Raw genomic sequence first — 23,061 nt, forward strand, 5'->3', positions numbered from 1 at the left:
GGTTCAGGATAGGTTATTGTGCACCTACAGAGAACGTCCTGATCGCTGGTGGTCTTTTTTTGTAATCTCCTTTGTGGAGGGTATGGAACTTGAGATTGTCATATCTGTACTCAGCAAGGATGATTTTTGTTCTGATCGTAATTGATCAATATGTTGGTTGTTCTGTCACTGTCACCCACATCCCTGCCTTTTCCCCTTCTTCTAGTCTGTGCCATTTCTATCCTGTGGATTTGCGGCTCCCTTACAGATTGGGTCTGGAATTGATTAATAGGATGGTTAGGCAAGAGATCAGAAGAGTGGAGCAGAAAGCATTTGGGGTTCTACTTTTTCCCTGTTGGAACATTGCCATTGGCAATGGCTACCCTATAGAGTTGCCCATGCTCCATGCACCAGCTTCTCTAATAGGCCCTCATATTGCCATTGTCTCCTCTCCCCTTTGAGGTGTAGGGATGCCATGGCTTCCTGCTCTTGCTACTCGCTCTGTACATCCACCTTCCTTGTTTGTTTCTTTCCCTGCCTGCCCTTCTGTTAATAATCCATTTGTTGCAGTTTCTTCATTTGAACCAACTGAGTTGAATTCTGTTTCTTCTGGGACCCTAATATAGTAGTGACAGGTCATTCAGTCAGTATGTAGTAGTGAGTCTCAGACTTGAGTGTGCTCAAAAATCCATATTCTTGGGCTCTCTACCTCTTGGGAGATTTCTGTAGTAAATCAAAAGTGAGTCCCAAGATTTTGCATTTTATAGAAGCTCTCAGGTAGTTCTAATATTTTGAGGAGCTCTGGCCTCTGAAGAAGGTAGTACATACTGAGTACTGGAGTACTGGAGACTTAACCCTACAAAGCTGTGCAAATGTATCCCTAATTGGAACTGGAACAAAATGTTCCTCTTCTTTATTTCTCTTTCTTCATGCCCATATGTCACATGCAAACAGGATATTCTCACCCAAAATAAAACAGACCAATTGGCAACAGGTAACTGGTTCTCCTCCAGGAGAGATCATCCCTAATCATTCAGGACAAACTATATGTTTTACTCCCTGCTCCACTTTTAATGTCACATAATACCTGCTACCTTAAAGACTATTCATGATTGCCCTTTGCAAGGTCCCCTTTGATCTGGATGGTAAACAGGAGAGCTGGCTGGCTTGAGGATATCAGATTTTATTTATTTACTTAATCATACATTTATTCAGACCTACCATATGTAAGGTATGGCCTGGATCAGGGTTGGCAATCTTGAGCTCTGGGCCAACTTGACCCTTAGGTCATTTTAGTACATAAAGATTTATTGGAAAACAGCCATTTCCATTTATTTATGTTTCATATATGGCTGCTCTTGTCCTACAATGGCAGAATTAATAGCAAAATGGAGAAATGTATGGCTTACGAAGCCTGAAATACCTACCATCTGACACTTAACTGAAAAAGGTTAGAGAGCCATGGACTAGATCTTCGGAATACATTGTAAATAAGGTAGGCATCATCCATCATCCATTGCTGGGGACGCAGCAGTGATGAAGACAACCCCAAACCCTTCCCTTGTAAAACATGTCTTACGGAGAATATAGAAGGCAGTAAAGAAAATGAGGTATAAAATAGATAATACATTACAGAGTGGTAAAGTTTAGTGAGAAAAATAAAGCCAGGACAGAGGGTGGGCAGTGCTGCAAGTAGAGGGTTGTTGTGATGAACATGAGATGGCTGGAGTGTCCTCAGTGAAGAGGAGAACTTCAGTCTCATTTTCCTGGTATTTGTTTCCTGTATCTTCCACATCACATCTTTTCTTGCTTATGTAATTAACATTCCCAGATTCTATCAAGTTCTAATGTGGAAAGTAGAGAGTTATTTTTCAAGTATTGGGAGTGTATAAGTAATAGAAAGCTGGTGGAAAACCTGCTGGTGATTCTTTGGCCTTGGAAGATTCTTACTCTAGGAAGCATTTCTCACATTTCTCTTGTTCAGCAAAGGGGAGATGTGGGCTACAGAGCAGGAACATGTTTTACTTCAGCTCTATCCCTCATTTGGGGCTTACTATTACTGGTAGCTCTTGGCAAAGGGAGAGTATTCTAGGGAGTGATACTATGCATTTTCTCAATACATAGTAATTACAAATTACCGAGATGGAGGAGGGATACATGTTAAGATTTTGGACGTGTATTTGGTGAATGTATTGCTAGCTGATCATCAAATTCTTATCTGTTTTAAGTGGTAGGAAGTCCCCACACTAGATATATTTGCATCCTGTTCCCCTCTGATTGCAAAATTTAGGTAGAAACCTACCATTACATGGCTGATGATTACATACATTTGGAAACATTTCAAAAGCAATTATATAGTCCAAAATGTAAGTACATCCAATAAAAATGTAACATAACATGATTATCCTGTAAGACACATCTTCCTCCTGGTCCCCATTGCTCCAATAAAGTGCCCTCCTTCACTGGACTAGGGACAGTGATTCAATTTTGTTCTGAAGTAACCATTGTAGTTTGACTCTGTTTTATTAATTCCCCTTTGGTTTGGTTTATTACATTTGAAATTTCTTCTGCTATTGGAAATTTAGCTACATATCTACATTATTATTTTATTCACTAAATCCTATTAGACTAAAAAAAAACATTTTTAGCAACAGAATAAATTTAGAGAGGTAAGCATTAAACCCAACTCTCAAGGCATTCCTTTATGCTAGATTATTGCTCTGTAGCTTTCATTAATTAGATTTCTAAAAAACAAAATTTAAAATACTTCCTCTAAAGGAAAAATGTATTTGAAACTTTCCAGATCTTAGTTTGCGCTTATAGATGGTGTAAGGAATCTATTTTAAACATATTAAACTACATCTAATGCTTATATACTGCATATTATTTAATTTATCAAACATTTCTAGTGACAATCTAAACCAAGTATGAGGCTTAAGGGGTTTAATAATAATAATTTAATTTGGAAGCATCTTTGCCTTCTAAAAACCCTCTGGCCACTTAACAGAATGCAATAAAATGTAATTATAAAATGTGCAATATGCCTTCACATATCTACATTTCCAGAGTGTTTTTCTTTAATCATCTATAAAAATACGTATATAAATAATATGAAAAAATGAGCTTGCTATTTTACTCTGGATATAAACTTCTGGTATATTCTTTGGCAGGTATTAAGAATAAGAATTAGGAGGACATATATAACACAGTGGGAACAGTCAGTTACCTTTATATAGTATGAATTCATAAATATCTAAAATGCTCTCGATCATCAAATGCGCTTCATTGATGGCTTGTATTCAAAGAAAAAGGGAAAACGTTACTCTCCCAGGGATTTCTGATGTGTTGAGGTACTGGCACAGTAACCCATGTTTATGAATAAAGACAAGAGTGTACCAAGTTGTCATCAGCCAAGAAAAATGAGAGGAGGGTTAAAAGTGATTACCTTGAAGCAGAAAGTTAAAGAAGTGAAATATGAATTTATCTTCAAGTAATCAAATCAAGCTGTGGAGTGGATTCATCTGCCTTTCCTTTGCCGTTTGCTTACAACTGTGCCTAGCAGAGCCTCTTTGGGAAGGGGAAAGAGGCAATTTCTCAGCTCCTTAATCTCCTTTCAACTTGAGCAGCTGTGCTGTTGACTCCTGGTAACTGAAATTCTAGAATGTGGTCTGGTGCTCAGGAGGAGCAGAGACTCAGGTCAGACTTCCAGGGACCAAATCCCAGGTCTTCCCTTAGTTAGCAGTGAGCTTTGGGCAAGTCACTTCACCTCTCGGTGTGTCACAGGTTTATTAGGAAGAGTGAATGAGTTCATATCTGTAAATATCAAGCTTGCTTGTATTTAGATGCCTGATGTATTCTAATGCAAATAACTTTATTGTCAGCAGCATCATTGTCATTGTTAGTGTTGGTTAGGTTTTCTCTGAACAAAGGGTTCTTTCTAGGGCTCAAAGCAAGCTTGGAAGCTGCTCTTCTATAGGACATTTCTGGCAAGTTCGGGAAGTTACTCTCTCGTCTTTAAGACCTTCCCATTAGCCAAGGGGAAATTTTTTAAGGCTTGCTAAACTTTTCCCAGAGCCATGCACAGGCCCCAGACTTGGAGCCTCAGGCAGGGATCCCTTCCAGCAGAGTTTCCTATCTCTTTTGTTTCAAGGTTAACAGGGTTAACTGTCTATCTCTCGGAGATAATACTGGTTTTCTAGTTATGCCAGAGAGAGAACATTTCCATTTAAATCAAAGTCCTTCCGGGACAAACTGAGCAGATGTCAAGCACAGGATGAAGCCAAGAAGTATGAACTTGACTGTAGGTTGTGAACTACTAGGGAGCTCAGGTGCCCAAGGGTGGTGTTTGGAGACCTCAGGGTCCCAGCCTAGTTCCCAGCCTGCAGTGTGACCTGGGACATTCACATAACCTCTCTGAGCTTCATTTTCTGCATCTCTTGGGACTTGCTGAGATCTCTCTAATAAGATAACATGTATCCTGCCTTTGGGAAGTACTCAGTTACCCAGTGGAAATCTTTAGGCTCTGAAATTCTCATTCTGTCTTATTATCCCTGTGACTGGTTAAGTGAAGATAATGGTCACACATTGATGGCTGTCAGTTAAGAAAGCTGGAGGCTGGCCAAGTGGGGTGCTGGAAGTGAAGCATTGCATCTGGAATGTAGGAGCCAAATTACCATTAACACCCTTGTTTTCTAGTAAGTGATCTTGAAAAAGGCAGTGGACCTATCTGGACTTTGACCGCTTGTTAATCAAACACAAAGATTGTGTAATACCATGTTTGAGTTACCTCCCAAGTTTCCAGAAGTTGGTGCCTCCTTTGTGCCTATTGGCTCAAACCTTAAGTGAGTATAATAACCACTCTTTCCCTATTACCTTTGCCAAGTGAATGCAGTGTCCCATGTGGTAATGTGTGAATTCACCTTAGCATTGTAGAAATGCCATTTATTTTAGTATTTATAATACTAGTGTGAAGTCCCATCAGTAAAAAACAAAGCAAAACAACAACAACAAAAAAAAAAAACAGTTTTTTGGAACCCAGGAGTTTCAGTCTCATTCCACTCCAGGATCTCTTGCAATATAGAGACTAGGGATTTTGCACATTGAGGAGGCATCATAATTACCTGGAAATGTATAATTGAAACAAGGCATTGGGGCCACAGTTTTTCTGTGGAGTATGTTTCGACAAGTATGTTTCTAAAAAATTCTGTGGATGTGAAATCAGTGTTTTGATGGATTCTTTTTATATATAGGAAGTCTTTGGATTCTAGTAATTTCCCTGAAGGCTTAGGAGTTCTTCTGTCACTTATTAGTTCTATAATCTTGGAGGAGTTGATGGATCTCTCAGAGCTTGATTCCTCATCTCTAAAGTGGGGATAGTGAAGCCTCTCTTTCAAATTGCTTTGAGAATTAAATGAGATATTGGCTATCCATTCTTGGCAAGGTAAGTACCCCATAGCAAATGATATGGTAACTATTATTTTTGGTTTGGGGAAGCCCTGAGCCTGCCAAAAGGAAAGAACCAAGCATGTTTTGCGTTTTCCTGATGGCACAGGTAGCAAGCTAAATGACCTTTACTAGTTTTCCTCAATTTTCACTGAACTTTATAGCTCTGCCTTCTTTCTGGCCATATCATTAGATCTAGTGTATAATTGAACACATTTTATTTAATAAATGAGTTAAGTGGGTGATCATTATGATTTGGATTTCAACTGAGTCCTTGAGGCAATATTTGCTGATATAAAACTATAGGCAATTTTAAAGAATTATCATAAAGATTAAAATATTAATATGGTCCTTTACTTCAAATTTTTATCTCCCTAATTATAATTATCCATCTTTCCTTTTATGTTACTTGTAATTTCAAATTTATAGCACAAGATTTATAAAAATGTATGTTTCTTTTTATTTGATTAGATGTGTTTAGGTCAGTAACTTTGTCATTTTTTTTAAGATTTATGTGAATGTCTGAAATTGATACCAGGAAGACAATTGCCACCTAATTCAAATGTACCATTCAGAATATAGTCATTAGTCCCGTTACAATGATTGGACGAGGCTTAATATTTGAATTTAAATCAGACTAAATAGCAACGTTTTTTTTTTGTATGTGTATATGTGTATGTCTGTTAAAACCTTCCTTATTGGAAACTATGCTGTGATGAAAATTCTAGAAAAAAATGTTTTTCTCTCTAGTTAGCCACTTTTGTCACTTGTTGGTTCCTTTGAGTTTATTTGTGGCACTCATATCTTATTTTAAGGTTTTGTCCTGAAAATAGTTTCTTAACCTTCCACCCAGTTATACTAACACTGCCACTGTTTCTCTACTCGCTTCCACCACCAGCCTTTCTTTGCCTTTAGTGAATGTGCTTGCTTCTGGAATCTTATACAAGGATGAACAAAATTAAAATTAAGGGCAAACTTGAAGTTTAATTGTTTTTATCTGTATTTAAACAATATAAAAATACAAAAAACGGCTGGATGATTTTAACTGATACTGAAAAATTTCTTTTAAGTGGTTTTACTTAAAATATGGACTGGGAGGATTTATACAGAAAGTCAGTTTACAGAGAGATCTTGTGTGGGAGAAATTCAGATGTAAGTTGTCAATGTATAGAGCACTGAAACTGAGGTATCAGAAGAACTCCATGCGACTGTGGTTTTTGTGGGAGAGATGCTGTGGTCTACCTTCTTGGTGAATTACCTGTAGGTTTCCCTAATTCCTTCTGGTAGATTGTGTTTGAGAATCTTATTTTGTGTAGGCATCCATCCCTCCCTCATAGGATTATAGGAAGATGACTCCATCCCTGGGACCAGGGATCCATCCTGGTGTGAAAAGACCAATGGTCAGCAACGCCAAACAATTTCTGATAATTACAATGCAATCACTGGCAGAAACTAGCTTTACACAACATCTCTAGAAGCTTCCACAGTTACCACTTTATTCATTCAGTCTCACTGTGGTCATGCTGCATTTTGAGTTTGGCCATTTGCTGTCTTTGCCATGGTCTTATATGTGTTCACAAGAAAAAGTCTTGTATCTTCCTGTAAATCTAGTTCTGCATATTCCAGAAAATCAGATACATTTGTCTAGTACCCCTTTAATATGAAGCACTGGCCCTGCCCTTTTACTGGCAGCTAGTTATCCCAATCTATACAATCTATATAGTACTCCATCACCCACTCTGCTTAATGTCTTTCTTTTTTTCCCCCCAAGAAACATCACCCTGTCAGAATGTATTCTCAGTTGCAGCACAAATCCATTTTACATATTGATCAGAATTTGTCAGCACATCCTTTGGAGAGTCCTAGAATACCAGTTTGCTCCTCCATACTGGTTGGGAATCCTTAACCAACACTTGTAAAGCAAAGGGGGTGGGTGGGTAGGTAAATGGGTAAATAAGCAAATGAATGAATGAGTTTTAAAAAGAAAACTCGAAGAGAGGTTATAGTAGGCTGAAAGATGGCCCCCAGATATATCTACATTCCTAATTCCTAGAAGTCTGTCCTGGTACCTTACAGGGCCCAAAGATCTCTGTAGATGTGATTAAATTAAGAATCTTGAGGAGATCCCTGGGTAGTTCAGCGGTTTAGCACCTGCCTTTGCCCCAGGGCATGATCCTGGAGTCCCGGGATCCAGTCCCACATCCGGCTCCCTGCGTGGAGCCTGCATCTCCCTCTGCCTGTGTCTCTGCCTCTCTCTCTCTGTGTGTCTTTCATGAATAAATAAATATTTAAAAAAAAAAAAAAAGAACCTTGGGATGGGGAAGTTATCCTGGATTATTTGGGTGGGACCAACATCATCACAGTGGTCTTGGTAAGAGGGAGGCAGGAGGAGTCCACATCAGAAAGAAAGCAATGTGAACAAGCAGAGATTGGAGTGGTGCCCTTTGCAGACTGGAGAAGGGGACACAAACCAAGGAATACAGGCAGGCATGAAAAGCTGAAAAAGACATGGAGATAGATTCTCCCTTGAGAGCCTCCAGGAGGAACCAGCCTGACCCAACATCTTGACTTTAGCTCATTGAAAGGGGCTTTGGACTTATGGCCTCTATTAACTATAAGAGAATGAATCTTTTTTTTTTTTTTTTTTTTTTTTAAGCCATAAGATTATAGTAACTTGTTACAGGAGTGCTAGGGAATTAATACAGAGATTCATAAACTTTTAAAATGTTTATGGGCACTGCAGTCAAATAAGGTGACTGTTGTGCTGACTGGGAGTCTCATGCTCTTCCCTGAATCACATGGGCAGGATGCCAGTAATTGTGGTATTGGCTCTTCTGATGAGATGGACGTCCTGTGACAAGGCCCACAGGACCAGAGACTTAGATAAAATTTGCTTGGCCTATTTCTCTGATTCCTTAAGGTGTTTAAAAACAAAACAGGACAACAAAAACAGCTTGATTACTCCAGTGAAGGAATGTTTCCTTCTTCCATCTCTATACATTTCTCTGCAACTTTTTCCATACTTTTTCTGATTTCTATTTCATTCTTGATTCAGTGCTATTTCTTTCAGAGAAGAAAAATAAAACTACCTAGAATTGAATTAGTCTTTCTTTTTGCAAGTTCTTTCCCTTAACTTACAAGGAAAACTGCCTGCACTCTTTGTTCCTTATTGTGATATTGTGAGGGGAGCTATTTTCAATGTGTCTCATGTCCAAAAAATCCTACGTTGCTTTATCACAGCATTATATCATGACTTGTTAAGCATTTTTTCCCAAGATTTTATTTATTTATACTTATTTATTTTAGAGAGAGGGTATGCACGTACCTGAGGGGCTGAGGTGCAGAACAGAAGGAGAGGGACAAGCCGATTCTGTTCTGAGCACAGAGCCTGATGTGGGGCTCCATCTAATGACCCTGATTTCATGAACTTAGATGAAATCAAGAGTCAGATGCTTAACCAACTGAGAGCCACCCAGGTGCCCCATGACTTGTTAAGCTTTTTTAGTTGCCTGAAATGGCATCTTGGATTGGTAATTCTCAGTACTAATGTTCCATAGCACCTGGGAGACTTTGACAGTTTCACTTGGGTATTTGTTGTCACGTTGGTGCACTAATTTGTTAATGGGAGCGTATTATTATTTTGATATTTTTATTGGCATTTTTAGGAGTTTTAACCCCACGCAAACCACATGTTCATAGCTTTGTTAGAGTTAACTGTAATATTTGATGACACTTGTGTGTGGATGGGATTCATTGAGAATAGTAAGCAATAGAAAATTTAATGGAGCAGTACAGGATTTCTAACAGGCTGTGAGGTAAAGGAATTGCTTCATTCTGATAACTGCTGTTTTTCATGTTTATGTTACAAAGATTACAAATGTCAGCCACACGTCAAATAGAATCCTCAGGAAAGTTTGTGTATGCACTTGTTTTGGGGATTGATTTTGAAAAGTCCTTAACTAGACTTTGTTTTGTGGGTCTCCATTCATACCTATAACAAAAATTTAAATTGATACAAGCTATTTGGTTTTCTTGAATACAAAGTTGAGTAACAAACTGAACCTTAGAATATAAGATTATATATTTATCCACTTAAAATTGACACACTGCTGGGCAATAGACTTTGCTCTGAACTTTATTATTATTAGATTACTACACAGCTGTGGTCTACAAATTTAATTGTAAATAAGAATCATTTGGAGTTATATAATAAAATAGTAGTCCTTGGGCCCCTTACCTCAGAGATTTTGTTTTGTTTTAATCAATTAAGTGTGGTCCCTGGAACCTGTAGTTTAAGCAAGCACTAAAGATAATCCAAAAATCTTCAGGCTATGCTTCAAGAAACATTGCTCTGTATAGTCCATCAATAATGAAAATAGTGATTGTGTGCTATGAAATTATTTTAAGATGTTCCTTAAAGTCCTTTCAAGTCTTTTCAGAAAAAAGTTGTTGGAACTACTACTTGCATATGTAAATATGCTGCATTAAATTACAGAAGACTTTTGAAAAAGGCTTATACTCACTCAGTGAGCCTGTGGCAATTGTAAGGTTCTGGATTTCACTCAAATTTGTAGCGATGCAAACGGCATCCTTTAGATGTGGCTGTAATGCATTTAGCTCAATGACAAGGAAACTGGCAGATATTTCCATAAGACGTACGGATGGAGAAATAGTGCTTGCTGCCAGTAGCTTGATCTGCATACATTGAACATTTAATAGTTTGCATTTTTTGCTTATTCACTTGTCCTAAATGCTTAATGAATAGGCTCTAAGGCTTTAATTTTCAACCAATCCTAAGTTTATTACTAAAGTTTATCAAGCAATAAACACACTATTGCACTTATACTGTCATGTTTTTATAAAGCAGTTTATAAAAGGTGACATCTGGCAAAGAGGCAGATCTATAAAAATCATGCTGGTGGATGTAGTGTCATTTTTTCTGCCATACTCCCAGAAAGAGTAATATTATTTTGACACACACATACATCCCCACTGTCAAGTTTCTATTTTTATAGTTAGCTTACTGCACATATCCTTAAGCTATACAAAACCTTTGGGCTAATGCAGAAAGTGACATTTCTGCATATTTATTACAGTACTATTTTAGAGGTTGACTTTGTCTGATAGGATTTTTCCAGAAAAGTGTCATTTTCATGACAGTAGACATTGTCAAGAACAATACTATTGTGCAGTTAGTCAGGAAAGGTCAAATATGGAAGGACAAATCATAAATAGCTTAATTTAATGCTTGGCATGATTGTTTCTCAGTATTTGCTAGATATATACAGAGAAAAACCTATGTGTAGCATAACCCTGATGAACAGTTCCATAAGTAGTCAGAATCTGAGCTCAAACTTCAGTCAACATATGCCCTAGCCTGTGATCCAGCAACTCTACTCTTAGGTTTATACCCAAGAGCAATGAGTGCGTTTTTCTATTAGAAGACTGTACAAGGATGTTCGTAAGAGCTTTAGTTATAAAAGCCCCAAGCTAGAAGCAACCCAAATACCCATCAGCCACTGAATGACTTAATGTAATAGGCATAAAATGGATACTTCACAGCAATAAATATCTCCTATCTATTGACTCATGCAGCGACATTAATGAATCTCAGGGACAGTTGAATGAAAGAGGCTGAATATTAAAGAGTACATGCTGTGTGATGTACGCTGTTATAAAACTCAAGAATTGGCAAAACTGACCTATGATGATGGAAGTTAGACTAGTAGTTACCTCTGTGTATGTGTGTGTGTGGTTGTGTGTGTTTTGTGTGCAGTGGTTATATATGTGCATATGTATATATATATATGCAGAGCTGTACACTTAAGATTATCCTATTTATATGTTTGGGGTACCTATTGTGTAATAAGCCACTCAAAAACAAAACAGCTGAAAACAACTTGTTATTAGATCTCACAATATTGTGAGTCAGAGACTCACACAGGGCATTGCAGGGATGAATGGCTTATTTCAGTTCAATAATGTCTGGAGCCTCAGCTGTGTTGACTCAAATGACTAGAAGTGGGTTGCACATCTCTCCATCTCCACATGGCTCTCCTGGGTTTCCTTGTAAAATGTTGGCCTCAAGGTAGTCAGATTTCTTACCCTAGAAAAATTCATGGCTTTAGGAGCAAGTGTTTTAAGAGAGTAGGTGGAAATTCCAATTTCTTAAGACCTGGGTTCTGCAGAATTCTATTGGTAAAAATACTTACTGAGCTTACTAGACTCAAGGAGAGAGGGTCCCAAATCCCACCTCTCAGTGGAAGGGATGTTAAAGATGTTGTAGCCATCTGTTTTGTTACATACAAATATATCTCAAAACTTTTTTTTTTTTTTAAAGAAGTAAAAACCAGTAGCAATACTATCAAAACTTTCTTCTCTTTTGGAGGATATTGTGAGATTTGAATCTAGTTCTGAAAAGCACAACCAACCAAAGAAACCCCCCATTTGAAATCCATTTCCAGTAGATAATACATCTTTCCTCCATTTCTTTTTGAGGTTGAAACTTCTGTGACTTTTTCTTATATTATTTGAAGTTTATAGGCTTTGAGATTTTTTTTTTTTTTTTTTTCTCCAGGCTTGGGTGAACTTAGACTTTTATTTAATCATTTACGGCCTAGAGTTAACTGTCAGAGAGAAGTCAGATAAGGCTTTTGATACAACTGAAATCCTTTGCTCCTTTTGATTTATGGATAATGAATTTGCCCTCTTATAGTCAAAGTGTGATTTTTTAAAAAGAAACCCCATATCTTTTATTAATCATCTATCAGAAATATGTTGCCCAACAGCCCTCTTTGTAAAAATCCTTATTAGTTGATGAGAGCAGGTCAGCTGAATTTATGCAGGGAGGTTTTATGTACCATTGACTGGAAATGTTTATTCAAGCTAAATAAAGCTGGCAAGAAAACAGAGCCTCTTAAACTATTAGGCTTCATTCAGACATGCCACTGATGGAGACAGCTTGGACAAGCAGTGTGTGTACACAAAAAGCTGCATTCTCAAACCTATCAAAAGGTCTCCACGTCAGTGCACTGAGTATCTCTAGCAAAGATAATTACTGCACTCGTGCCTGGCATAATTTGGGTCAAGAGCAGCATTTCAGCCAGATCTTTAAACAACATGGTGCATCTCATTTGAAGAAGTTTTCGGGGCCATTTCCCAATTCTGTGCCAGTAACTTCAAAGTCTGTTTTACAGAGTCAAGACTAGAAAGACCTAACCTCATCCTCCCGGATTTTCTTTTTAATTAATTGCAAAACACTATCCTCTTGCTCCCCCTGAGAACCAGAAAGGATTTATGCAGTAATTCCATATCACCATAATTTCAAGTCACTGCTTTCATTTGTCATTTAAAGAGCTTTGCGGTATATAAAGCCGTCAACCCAGTACCATAGCAGTATCACTTTGTCAAAAGAGAGTTGTTTGCACTTTACCTGACAACCTATTTGTATAAAGTACCGAGGTTTAAACTAAATATACCCCATGAAGTCTGAGACACAGATGATGGAATCTTGCTTGTAGTACTCACTGTTTGCCTCTCATATCCTTTCCCACTAGTCTTCAAACTCAGTCTCCCTAATCAAATGTGACTGTTTTCAGATCCCATTAATTAAGACAATATGAATGTGGCTTGAGCCACCTCGGAAGGCACATAATTCTAGAGAGTTCGATTTTGACACATCAGTTTTCTTTCACTGATCCCTAACTCATGACTATGGTAGGCCGTTTGTAAAAATGGATTTAACGGAGGTGTCAATGTACAAACCTACATATGTATTTGTATAAATGGAATAGCTAAAGCATGTGTGTATGTGTGTGAGAAACATACACGTGTGAGTCATGGAGTATGATAGAAGCATGATCTTAGGAATCAGCTGGATTCTAATTGTTGGTGCTTCACTCAAAAGCAGTATGACCTTGGGCAAAGTAAGGTGTTTGTTTGCTCCTCTGTAAATTAGGGGAAATAATCCCAATGTGCATGATTATTGATAGGGTCCCACGGGTGGCATTTCATGACTACCAGGAAATCCCAGTGTTCTAATGACTGTCACTATTGGCACATTTTTTTCTGCTATGAGTTGAGTGGATTCTCTGTGGAAGGCTTCAGTTTGCTTTTTTTTGCTTTAATTTAAACATTTTCAAGAATTAGTTCATATCAAATTGTTAACAAATGAGGAATGTCTGGGTGGCTCAGCTGTTAAGCGTCTGCCTTCAGCTCAGGGTGTGATCCCGAAGTCCTGGAATTGAGTCCTGCATCAGGCTTCCTGCATGGCGCCTGCTTTTCCCTCTGCCTGTGTCTCTGCCTCTTTATCTCTCTGTGTCTCTCATGAATAAATAAATAAAATATTTTTAAAAAACCCCAACAAATTGTTAACAAATGAAAACAAATACATAGTTGGTATCTATTTTAGATAGTCAACTAGGTCCTTATTGTACAGTCTTTTCATCAGGCTCTCAAAGGTGCCCACATTATTCAAACTGTGGGATCTCAGATCCCATCCCAGGCCTATTGAATCAGAAACTGTATTTCCATTGTTGTTTTCACAATAAAATGTAAGCAGCACCTTTCTGGTAGAATGAGCCTTGTTTTTGAGTTGGCAGACCTATGTCCTGATGGTTTTTAACCATGACCTTCAGTAAGAAATCTAATTTATGTCATCACCCAGTAGAGGGGAGCATACACACTCATAATAAACATTTGTAATTAAAACAAAAGTTTCACCAAGTCATATTTATCTTTATACTAAGTGCTCAGATATTGTTTTTTATTGTATTTCACTTTAAAACATGGCAATCATGGCCCTCTGAATTGATTTTATAATAGTTCCTGAGGAACTGTTGTATTTATGTGACCTTGGGCAAGTCATTTTTTCCTCCCTAGGCCTTGGTTTTCTCCACTGAAAAAAATGAGTGGGTTGGGCCAATTGATTTCAAATGTCTCTCAGCTAGAGCAGCCTGAGATGCTCTTTGAAATGTGAAAATCCGTCCCTGGACCACATTTAAGAAAGGGCACGTTTATTGGTTATTGTATGTGTTGTGTTGTTTCATTGAGAGGGCCTGAAGGAACACATACCAACAAGGACTCCCAAACCACAGCTTTTGCATAATAAAAGCTCACAGCCCAGAGTGGTAGACAACAGGAAGTAAAACATTGTGTGTGGGTCCTAAACATGTGTTATTATTTAAAACAAACAAAACACACTGTAAACTTTTAAAAATGTGCATACTTTGTCAGTATGTAACAAAACCACAACGAACCCTTTTTACTGTCTAATACACAATCAGAATATCAAGCAGTATTCCCTTTAGAAAAAAGTGAAAACTGTACAGTGAGAATCCTGACCAGACCTTGACCAGTGATCAGAACTGACTTTACCTTTTGAGGAGCAACGGATATTGTGTGCCTCCCAGAGTGATATCCTGGGAAGGCCAGGACTTGATCAATACGGTGTTTGATCAGAAATATATAACATGAACCTAATCTCTGAGACACATCAGAGAAATCCTAAATAAGGAATAGTTCTATTTAAAAGCAAACAAATGTGGGTGGAGGTGGGGGCATTGGAGATGGAGATGTATTATTAAAGAGAAAAACTCAAAGACAAATATTGGAGATGGATACTAAAGAGCCATGGACATTAAATATGCTCTTATACTGGACCTTTATTTCTTTTTTTGATTTCTTAAAAAAGAAGAAGAGGGAGAAGCAGGCTCCCCGTGGGGAGCCTGATTCAGGACTTGATCTCAGGGCCCTGGGATCACAACCAGAGCCAAACTGAGCCACCCCGGTACCCCTAATTTTTTATTGTAATTCTAGTTAGCATAAGATATTGTATTAGTTTCAGGTATACAATATAGTGATTCAATGCTTCCATACATCACCAAGTGCTCACCACAACAGTGCACTCCTTCACCCCATCACCTATTTCAGCCACCCCACCCCCACTTCCCTTCTGGTAACCATCTGTTTTTTTCCTATGATTAAGAGTATGTTTCTTCATTTGTCTCTCTCTCTCTCTCTCTCTCTGAATTGTTTTCCTTTGCTGATTTGTCTTGTTTCTTTCTTTCTTTCTTTTTTTTTTTTAAAGATTTTATTTATTTATTTGAGATAGAGTGCACATGCAAGAGAGCACAAGCAGTGGAGAGGGAGAAGCAGGCTGCCCATCAAGCAGGTAACCTGGTGTTGAGCTTGATCCCAGAAGCCTGGGATCATGATTTGAGCTGAAGGCAGCTGCTAAACCAACTGAGCCACCTAGGCACCTGTCTTGTTTCTTAAATTCCACATAAGGATGGAATCATATACTATTTGTCTTTCTCTGATTTGTCTTTCCCTTGGCATTATACTCTCTAGTTCCATCCATGTTGCAAGTGGCAAAATTTCATTCTTTTTTATGGCTGAATAATATTCCATTGAGTATATATACTGCATCTTTAAAAAAAAAGATTTTATTTATTCATGAGAGACACAGAGAGGCAGAAGGAGAAGCAGGCTTTTTGAAGGGAGCCTGATGTGGGGCTTGATCCCAGGACCCCGGGATCATGACCTGAGTGGAGGCAGATGCTCAACCACTGAGCCACCCAGGTGTCCCTATTTACCACATCTTCATTCATTCATCAGTTGATAGACACATGGACTGCTTCCATAACTTGGCTACTGTAAATAATGCTGCTGTAAACACAAGGGTGCATTTATCCTTCTGAATTCATGTTCTTGTATTCCTTGAGTAAATATCCAGTAGTGAGGTTGCTGGATCATAAGGCAGTTCTATTTTTAACTTTTTGAGGATGTCCATGCTGTTTCCTCAGTGGATGCACTGGTTTGCATTCCCCATAGTGCATGGTGTTCCTTCCTCTCTACATCCTTGCCAGCACCTGTTGTTTCTTGTGTTTTTCATTTGAGCCATACTGATAGGTGTGAGTGGTATTTCATCATGGTTTTGATTTGTATTTCCTTGATGATGAGTGATAACCAGCATCTTTTCATGTGTCTGTCGGCCATCTTTATGTTTTGGAGAAATGTCTGTTCATGTCTTCTGCCCATTTTTTTAATTGGAGTATTTGTTTTTGGGTGTTAGATTTTATAAGTTCTTTATGTATTTTGGACACATATCATTTGAAAATATTTTCCCCCATTTCATAGATTGCCTTTTAGTTTTGTTGATTGTTTCCTCTTATACTGGATCATAAACTGGAGGGGGAAATGCCCATCAGGGGCTTCCCTGAGCTAATTGAAAAATTGGGAAACAGAAGATGGTGGATTAGGTAAAATATTGGACAAATGTTAACATTTATTGAAGTTGGTTACTATACTGTGATAATGAGAATATCCCCTTTTTTAGCGTGAAGTATAATTGACAAAGAATATCTCGCATACATTACAAAATGATCCCCATGATAAGTGTAGCTACTGTGTGCCACCATACAAAGTTATTAAAATATTATTGACTATATTCTCTATGCTGTCCACTATACCCTATGCCTTATTTATACAAACTGGAAGTTTGTACTTCTTAATCCCCTTTATATATTTTGCCTCCCCCCCCCCCTTCTCCTCTGGTAATCAGGATCTATTTATCCTGTATCTACCAATCTGTTTTAGTTTGATTTTAAGATTCTATGTATAAATGAAATCATTAAGTCTGGTAGGAGAGCCAGAGCTGGAGCTAGAGAAGGAATGAGGCAGGGATGTTAGGGCCCTCCATGCAGCCCTGGATGGATGGCTGGAGCTGGAGTGGGCTAGTGGTTTGGGGCTCAGTGGGATGGCCCTAGGAGGCCAGCTAGAGTGCCTAGACCCTTACTCTCCTCTATACTGCCAAGGTGGAAAGGAATGTAAACAGTGGCACTCACCAGTCCCTTCAACCCGGGAGAGAGTTCCAGCAACTCCCTCACATTTGGAGAACACTCTAGGGGTTAGTAAATGGGTTTCCTTCACCTCTAGTCAATTCGCTTTTTAACCCACTGATTTTTCTCTGTGCCTCAGGATGGGTGAGTCTGCACTAAGGCCCCTGAGAGACTTCCCTACTGCAGGTCATAAGGTCCCTTGTGGGCTCCTTTTCATTACCATGTCTTTGACTATCCTGCCTTCCTTTCCTGTGGAAGATGTTCATTCAGCCTTCAGTTCTTTTTCAGGGGGAATTTCTGTATAGACAGGTAGAGATTTGGTGTGTCTGTGGGAGGAGGTGAGTTCAGAGTCTTCCTGTCTTGCCATTCCTGGGCCACATCCAAAATATCTTTTTCTTAGGAAATATTCATTTAATGCAATTTATTTTCAAAATAAGGGTAGGGAATTAATAGTGTGTATAAGGTGAGAGAGAATGCAAATGATAAGCAGTTGGAGAAAATACTAACAAGTGAATCTGGGGATGTGAACAGTGTTCCCTGTACTCTTCTTATTTAGGGGACTTGTGGATAAGTTTGAAATTAATTCCAAATTTTTTTTTTCTATTTAATTGTGTTCCTATGTGTTTCAAGGATATCTAGAATACTTTGTCTTGGGAGTTGTGCCATTTAAGGTGAAGTTAGGTGGAATTGGATGCTCCAGTGTTCTCTAGTTTTCAAAGAGCTATTTACTCTCTCAGGAGCTAACAGGAGGGACTAGAAGTTCCTCCTGCCCCTGCCTTTGTCCCTGCGACATTTTGGTTTGTCTGCCTTCTTCAAACTTCTCCTGATCAAGTGCCCAAATTTATTATTGATTAGCTGGATCCTTTGGTTCCATTTGTCTTTCTCACATTACCTTTAGCTGACTCTGACTTCTTATCCTAGTTAACTAAATCCTCACATCTTTCAGCACCAGTCTCTTTGAGAGAGCAACACTACTTTTGGATTTGACTCAAATACTGACAGATGTTTGGACATACCAGGAGTCTAGAGCCTTTAGATGATAGATTTTGGGTTCTACCCACAAAACACCTTTAAAACATTTAAAAGCTATGATCTTTTCCTGTGGGACAGGGATGCTGGGAGAGTAAACAAGGGTGTTGCTTGCTTGTCTGCTCTGCCAAGTGCCCACATGACCAGATTACAAAGCAGTGGCATTCTGTAATTATTATCTTTTGGAGACATGTCCTTGACCTCTGAGAGTTGCAGTCTTATTGATGAGGTGAGGCACTTGAATGTGAAGCCAACCAAAAGCTTATGTGATTAAGTACATTCAAAAATTGCAGTAAGTAATGCATGGTAGGAATGTAGGGGACCAAGAGACCATTGTGGCTTCAGGGGCAGCTTGAGCTGATAGAAGATGTAGAGCAGTAGGGATCTATAGAAAGAGCCCTCTCCTGGCTGTATCATGAGCAAAAGAATAGGCAGGAAAGGAAACCAGCAACTAAGGCATAGGATATCAGATAATTTACTGAAAAATCAGATCTCAGAGTCTCAGAAGGGAGAGGACTTAACCCTTAGCCTAAGCCTGCATTTTCACAAAGCTTCAATTTAAACCTTAGATATTATTTCTAAAAGAGGAGAGTTAAGTAATTGTTCTAGTAGAAATGCAAAGAGGACTCTGTCATCCTACCTCACCACTCAGTGCCATGCACTTTGACTTAAAAAAGTTCATTTCCATTACCTTATGACTATCTTAATTATTCTGATTTTGTTTTCTAGTGTTTAAAGTGTCTTTCTAAAAAAAAAAAAAAAATAGGCCATACTTTTGGGATTACTGATTTGAAATTTCTTCCTTTTTGTTTTTTCAAAATACCAAGGCCCTCAAAAGTGGGTGGAGGTCTCTTGTTTTCCCAGAGGCTCCATCCATCCCCACCCATCCCTGTAATAACATCTTACAGTGTGTTTCATGCACCTGGGAGGTGGATTTCCTCTCTGCCACATCTCCGCACCCCTAAGATAAATGGTTTCAAACCTTTACTGCAAGCAAAGTTAGTGTTTATTGTTAATTAATTACTAGCACTTCCTTGACAGAACATAATGGAACTACAGAGCAATCACTTAGAAAGGGAAACAACTGTCAATTATCACTCTAATGAATCCTGTTTAGCAGACGTGATGGCAGCCCAGCTGATGCACAAGCTTCTGTGTGTGGAAAGTGGATCCCTTAAAAACTTCATTTCTGTACTGAGTGTGTGATTTGCAAGATAACCATTCTCAAGGCCAGATGTTAAAGTGGTGTCAGCTGTGGGTAGCAGTGTGGAATTTGGAACTATTTTCAGAACTAGTAATTAACTCTTCCTTGTTAATAGTTGAATGTGAGTAAACAAACAATTGCTTACAATAAAAAGTTTGAATGGTATTGTAATGGTGATAATTATTGAGATGTTCATAGCAATGATATAATGGGTGACATTTATTATATGTGACAGGCCCTATACTCAATATTCAATATTGCATTATCTCAATTCTCAAAATAATCCAGTGTTTAAAAAAAAACAATGTACGGAAAGGTAAATTAATGGTCCTTGTAGAAATATAAAATAAACATGGTTCAATATCTTATTTAGCTCATTAATTGATGAGGGACCTAGTAAGATGTTAAAGTCAGTCCAAAGATCATTTGAGATTTTATGTATACATGCAATCTGATAGGTTGTTGGGTTAGGTACAGAAAAGGATGTCTTCCTGGTCTATAATACCTCACACAATTCACTGTCTCCCATCAGGACTGTAAATAGAAATCCAACTCTGCCAGAGGGGAGCACTACCAGTAATCTTATTTGCCTATTTCCAAGTTTAAGATGATTTTTTGTTGGCCTATAAAGGTAGGTAGTGCTCTAAACCACACATTACCAATGAAGAAACTGAAGCTTTTTGAAGTTAAGTACCTTGCCCAAGGTTATAGTAAGGAACTGAGCTCAGACTAACTCAAGTGTGACTTATTACATAGCTGACACCATGGTGATGAACAACATGTGTTTAGTAAACATGAATTTGGATTCAACTCTCAATGACCGTGGGTAAGGTAATTATTATTTTTTAAAAGATTTATTTATTTGAGAGAGAGTATGTGTGTGAAGAGGGGGAGGAATAGAGAGGAAGGGAGAGAGAGGGGAAAGAATCTTGAGCAGACTCCTGCTGAGTGTAGAGCCATAGTGGGGCTTGATCATGAACCCCAAGACCAAAAGTGGGCCATTCAACCGACTGAGCCACCCAGGTGCCCCAAGCACCTGGTAATTACTGTGCCCTTATGTTTTCATCTGTGAAGGGGTGTTGCTAATAATACTTTTTAACTTAGAATGGTGTTGTAAGGATACAGTGAGGTGGCATGTTAAAGCACTATGCATAGTATTTAATACATAACTCTCCCTTTGTAAATGGCAGCTCTTGTCATCCTTAGTAATGGTTATACAACCACATACCACCTACATGTGCTGGGCCTGCATGTGTCTTGAAAATAACAGCCTCTCCACTTTCTCTACCTGGATAGGCCATTGCTGCCTAAGAGTCTGGGCACAGCCAGCACATAAGCTCCAGGAATCAACGTGGCAGGAAACCAACTCTGTCATAATGTTTGTCCAGAACCATGATCAGTTTCAGCTGACCCTAGGTATAGATTGATAATGAATGAAGTACTTGGAAATATGCCCCTTCCCCTGGGAACAAAACAACAGTACAATATATCTCATAATATATTTGCACCTGCTGTTTTATAAACTGCCAGACTTTACAGATGCATAGATCCATGATGCTTGTAGCTGGTGTCAATTCTAGAATGTCCTCTAAGTAAAGATAAGGGTCATGCAACATACAACAGAGTAGATTTTCCTTGATGACAATAATCCAAGCATGGCATTCAGTCCTTCCTCTATATCACTGACAATGAATTTTAAATGTCTAGGACTTTTTTTTTTTTAAGTTTTTATTTAAATTCCAGTTAGTTACATACAGTGTAAATTTTAGTTTAAGGGGTACCATATACTGGTTGAATGCTTCCATACCACACCCAGTGCTCATCACAAGTTCACTCCTTAATCCCTATCACCTATTTCATCCATCCCTCCACCCACCTCCCTTGTGTGTGGGTATTATCTTATTGTCTTGCTTTGAGCAGATGAGGTTTTAGAGGCATTCTTATGAATTTTGTCTTTTGGAATTAGAGGCTGCTGAACAATAGAAATTGAAGGTCAGATTACAAAATGGTGTGTGGCTGGTGAATTTGCTGATTTTAAAATAAGACTTCCTGTTAAGTTGGAATTTTTTGAGTAGATACTTTACTGAAGACAGTTCTACACTGCCTCCTTATCTCTGAGATGAGAGCCTTATTGAAGTCAGCATGTCTATATATAATTACTCAAGTATACCAATAATTTCTCTTTATGCTCTTTTCTTTGTTGTGTGGCAAAGAGGAGCATGGATTCTTGATTTGAAATTCTTTGAGAACACATAAAAATGACTAGCTTTGCCTTCTCAGGATTCATGTGTCAGATTTTTGCATAATCAGAAAACAAATGCAGCTCGCAAGCATTACTATTGTGATTAGGAGGAAGGCAGATACTCTAGTGATCAATTCTTCATGATTTGCTTGTTATTATTGATAATACAAACAATATGTCTGTACTCTCTGAGAGCTGACAAGCACCAAGTATATTTTTAAACATGCCAAATGTGTTTAGTACTCCTCCTACATATTTCCTTAAATTTGTAAAATGTAACATTTGTTTTTTTGTTTTATATTTAGAATTATTGCCTTATAAACTCTTTTACCATACTGTGAACAATACAAATAAACTCAGTTTAGTTTTGCACATAAATTATTGTGAGGAATTGTTATGAAGATCTACTGTCAAAGGATTGAACAGTTGTTCCTAGTGGCAATAAAGTGGAATGAAAAAAACGGGAGCTGGGGAATGGCTCAGTCTAGGGACATTTAAAGGGCACGCAAATGATATCTTGTTAACTCATATTAAGATTCTCTCAAATTTACTTTTACAATGTCTCTCCTTAGCAGAAAGGCTATAGACAGGCTTAAGTAGGTTAGCTCCAAATTTCTATTCCACATAGCCTTGACAGCTTTAAAGTAAATATATTTTCTATTTTACTCCTAGTGTTCTCAAGAAAAAAGAGACTTAAGTCACCAGTGAAATATTGCAGAATGTGTTGACTTACAGGAGATAGTTTTCTACTTTTGACTTCTTTGGAAGTTCAGTTGATATATTCTTTCCTGTAGTTTGCCAGGTTCTAATCAAAAGTCAGACTAAGTCAGGAAGAGACTCATGAGTTAATGAAATTCCCATGTATGTTTGTGTCTATTCAGCTTCATAACAGTGATAAATTCTAAACCTTTGTTTTTTAAAACCTCTCATGAAGACATACCAGGACGCTAAATGTGGGCTCCTTTAGAAAGTAGTGGAATTATGTTTTAATTGCATAGTCATTAAATGACTAAATTTGCTTTTTCCAAAATACACATTTTTAAATTAGCCTTCGTGACCTTTATAAACATTCTAAGTTAAGGTAGAATGTAAGCAATGCAGTCTCATTAACTTTAATAAAGTTCGATGAAAATTCTAAATTTAAAATACCATCTTCATAAAATAGTGTGTTATTGCCAAAGCATTAAGTAGCACATTGGAGTTTAAAATTATTAAATATTACTAAGTATCCATTTAGAATGAGATTTATTTTATGATTGCAGACACCTCCAAAACAAATTGACAGTCAATTGCAATGCATTTTGAGATGTAAAAGCACCATTAAT

General features: G+C 38.0%; 1 protein-coding gene and 2 long non-coding RNA genes across 20 annotated transcripts in view; 2 read left to right on the forward strand and 1 right to left on the reverse strand.

The window, feature by feature from the left end:
• Positions 1-3,616, reverse strand: part of LOC144291240 (uncharacterized) — a 52,485-nt gene extending 48,869 nt beyond the window's left edge. The window contains exon 1 of the long non-coding RNA XR_013358560.1: positions 3,425-3,616. This is a non-coding gene — a long non-coding RNA (uncharacterized LOC144291240). The remainder of the gene's footprint in view (positions 1-3,424) is intronic.
• The window catches only part of FHIT (fragile histidine triad diadenosine triphosphatase), a 1,383,460-nt gene that overhangs the window by 804,985 nt on the left and 555,414 nt on the right, over positions 1-23,061 (forward strand). The gene's annotated exons all lie outside the window — the stretch shown is intronic.
• LOC144289828 (uncharacterized) overlaps positions 1-23,061 on the forward strand; it is a 266,351-nt gene that overhangs the window by 182,718 nt on the left and 60,572 nt on the right. The window lies entirely within an intron of this gene.

Source organism: Canis aureus, chromosome 19 (assembly GCF_053574225.1).
Source record: "Canis aureus isolate CA01 chromosome 19, VMU_Caureus_v.1.0, whole genome shotgun sequence".
Lineage (NCBI taxonomy): Eukaryota > Metazoa > Chordata > Mammalia > Carnivora > Canidae > Canis > Canis aureus.